Below are 3,749 nucleotides of genomic sequence, written 5' to 3'. Positions count from 1 at the left end.
ACACCGAAAATAGAATCAAAATAATCATTAGTTCCATGCTAGCACTTAATTTGGGTTATCAGGTTCAGCCTGATAACCCAACTGTACTTTCAACTGTACTTTCATTCAGCTACTACTTGTATGAGACTTGGCAATGATAAGTTGCAAGAAATCACCAAACATAAGAAAAAATATTGTGAATTAATATTACTGTGATTAAGAATTTATTCAAATGAAGTGATAACTTCATTGTTAGATCGTACCGGTATATGCACATAAAACTATGGCAAAAAACACATCTAACAATCCACGCAATCCGCAATCGATCAAGTCGATCATGACGACGACCTTCGGGCATGTCTCTGTAACCGAAGGTAGAGCATAAAACACGGTTCAGGACTCGTCAGCGGACACCGGCCCGGAAAACATTTCAAAACGTGTATTGTCGGTACCTAGCACGATTTCAGCGTTTTTCGGGAATTCCCTGAAATTTCGGCGTTTTTCGGAAATTCCCTGAAATTTCAGCGTTTTTATTTCAGCGTTTCAGCTTTTCAGTGTTTCAGCTTTTTCAGCGAAGTTCAGGAACCGAATCTTTAAGTCTTGATTCAACTAACGCCTTCGCTATGGAATGCCGGGGTTTGGAAAACACCATCAGTTTCAGGATCTTTTGGAAGCACTTGTCTGTCACAATTTTCGATTTAACTTGTGAAGGGAAATTCACAATGATCTGGAAATATACAATATATATAAGCTAATGACTTCTTAAAAGGCTGCATTGAAACAAAACACGCATTTTCATCGAGAGTGAAACTTTTTTAAATCTCAATTTCAGTATCGGTAATAAACTAAGAAAAATTTGTCTTTCAATGATAGGCCTACCTTAACATATGGAACAGTTGACTTTCTTTGACCGGGGCTGGATTTTTTCTTCTGGATCAACAACTTCTTAGACTGAAAATTATAACAAGGTTGTGTGAATTATTGGTAGCTAAAGCCTAGTCATAACATCGAGAGGCATATTAGTAAGATGAGTAAACATTAAACAAAGTAAAATGTAATCTAAACAAGATGCAGTGTCAATGACCATAATTTGTTCTACATTCTACTATAATTTCATTCGTTATTTTGTTAGCATTGTACTTGTTTTACAGGTCTCTTATTTGTATATATTCAATCTTTTTAACACATGTGTTGTAATTCTATAGGCCTATACGGTTCAGCCTCAATCATTTACATTGTTATCAGATTATTCACTGAATAAAATTTAATTTTTTTTGTATAAGATCATAATATGCCTTAACTTACCGGAGACGGTGATACAATTAGCTTCCTCCGACACCGTGTCTGAGGTGGTGTTTTTCCAAGCGCAAGTCTTTTGTTCGATGGTATATCAATATCAGATGCAGGGGAACCCCTGTGCTCTCTTTTTACTCCACTCGTTGTTGAACTCAAAGCTGGTGTTGTTGTTGCCATTGACATTGTTGTTGATGATGGGACTCCCCCTAATCTGAGCCAGAGTTTTTCTTTTTTTTTTGAAAACTTCATCACGATTTTGAATTTCGCCACTTTCATTATGAATTACTCCACTCAAAGCTACACATTCCTGCTTAATGTCATTATAAATGGGTCTCAAGTTATCATACGAACTGTGAAGAATCAAAAATCTTTTACCCGGTGGGCAAATAGCGTCGCAAATGAAGCACAGCTCGACATTCGTGGGCGCCGCCATCTTTGTTATAATGACGTCATGCGCAGCAGCGCCAGTAATGAAATCACGCTTCGTGAGGCCAGGGGGCTGGTGGAAGCGAGTTCGGGAGTGATACCGGACCCCTGGCAAGCGAGGATGGAGGACGCCGTACACGGCGAAGGCTCTCAGACTTTGGTAGATTCCATTCGGCACTATCAAAACGCTATCAGTCAGACGCACAGTAAACTCGATTTCGCTGTCGGACCAAACCTCTACCTGATGCCGAGTGACATGGTGCTGAAAATGGGAAGCTTAGTACGCTACAATAACAACATTAGAGTGGCTACCGACAAAATGAAGTTCGGAATCAATGACGTCAATGAGGCACGGCCACCGCCAAAAATAGTTACCACGGAAAAGAGCAAAGTGGTTTGCGATATGCAAACAGCGGTACGCGAGGCCCCTCCCCCACCTAGGCCCTCCCACCCTCCCAACACTCCTCTTACGGTCAGACAAAAGGACAAACTAGCGTTCGCGTTAGGTACAGCAGTAATCGTAGCGTCTGGTGTGCATTTTCTCAAGAAGTAGGTATAGGGAAAGATGGAAGAGGTTTGGACGAAACACGGCTACCCGTCGGCCCTGAAACTGTACAGAATTATGAAAAAGCGTGATCCCGGTGTTACCTTCGCAGAAGTTGACAAGTTCGTATCGGCGAAGAAGACTTATCAGCTACATAAAAAGACGCGCAGACAAATTCAAGGACATATCGTAGCCAACTGCGAAAACTGCCTTTGGTTCGCGGACCTACTGGATCTGTCGAACTACGGTCGTCGAAACAAGGGATACAAGTGGATTCTACTTTGCGTTGACGTATTCACTCGAAAGGCCTACGCGCAGCCGTTGAAAAAGAAGAGCAAGGAAGCCGTCAAAGAGGGATTCGAGGCAATCATGGAAGGTCTCGGCGAGGAGAAAGTGACTCTGTTAGTCACCGATTCCGGATCGGAGTTTCTAAACAAACCGATGCAAGAAATGTTTAGGACGCGGGGAATTGAACACAGGACTGTTGAAGTTGGCGACCACAAAGCGCTTGGCATCATCGACAGGCTGTCTAGGACGATAAAGGAGATCATTTTCAAGGATTTCACCAAAGAGAAACCGTCGTGTGGTACGATCGTTTGCAAGATTACGTAGATGGCTACAACGCTACACCTCACGGGGGTATTTCAGATATGACTCCCGAATAGGCCGGAGAATCCCGAAATGAAGAAAGGTTACTGTTCGAAAATATCGGCAAATCCGAACCCCCTGAGAGCCCGTTCAAGCCAGGCGACAGTGTAAGGAAAAAGCTGAAAAGACCCGTGTTCAAAAAGGGTTACAAACAGATATGGGGCCAAACAGTGCACTCCCTCGCGTCTGTGGAAGGCTTAAAAGGGGTCCTCGATAATGGAGAATCAGCTAGGTTGGACGATCTGCAACTAGTGATACCTCCAGCTGAAGAGAAGACGACGGTAGACGCTGTGTCCGTAGCCGACAAAGAGCACAAGATAAAGCAGACTATCAAGCACAAGGAGGGTTTGTCACCCGAAGCGGTAATGCCCTCGAATAGCAGGTACAGCCTGCGATCTAAAGTTCGTTGAGCAATTCCTCAACGTACTCGTCCAACGGAGTCCTGGCATTTTTGTGGCCGTAAGCGAGCGTAGCGATACCATCGTCGGCGATCCACCTCTTACTGTCGAAGGGACTGAGACTCTGCTTTGTCATACGCAGGCCGTACATTTTGTGACCCTCGCTTCTCAGCATATTCATTCCGTGCTGGAAGACCTTCTTTTGGAACAGACATTCCTCGCGCACTCGTCTTTCATCTTACCTAGAACCTTCTTGTTGACGTTGCTATGCAGCGGGTGATTTCCCGGGTAATCGCTAGTATCGTAAAGGTCGTTGTTCGATTCCATGTCTTCGTAGATGTCTTCCGTCTCAATCTCTAGCAGGAGACTGTCGGTGTCAGTGTACATCAATCGAGTACGATCGCCGTATACCTGTTGCATGTGGTTATAGTAGAAGTCGTACATCAGCAGCTTGCTGA

At 43.8% G+C, this 3,749-nt stretch overlaps 1 pseudogene; it reads left to right on the top strand.

Annotated features, from left to right (window-relative positions):
* Positions 1–2,614: 2,614 nt before the first annotated feature.
* On the top strand, positions 2,615–3,303 carry LOC141905751 (uncharacterized; annotated as a pseudogene).
* Positions 3,304–3,749: the final 446 nt, after the last annotated feature.

This window comes from Tubulanus polymorphus, chromosome 1 (genome assembly GCF_964204645.1).
Source record: "Tubulanus polymorphus chromosome 1, tnTubPoly1.2, whole genome shotgun sequence".
NCBI classification, from domain to species: Eukaryota; Metazoa; Nemertea; class Palaeonemertea; order Tubulaniformes; family Tubulanidae; genus Tubulanus; species Tubulanus polymorphus.
This window is presented reverse-complemented; position numbering and strand designations above follow the sequence as displayed.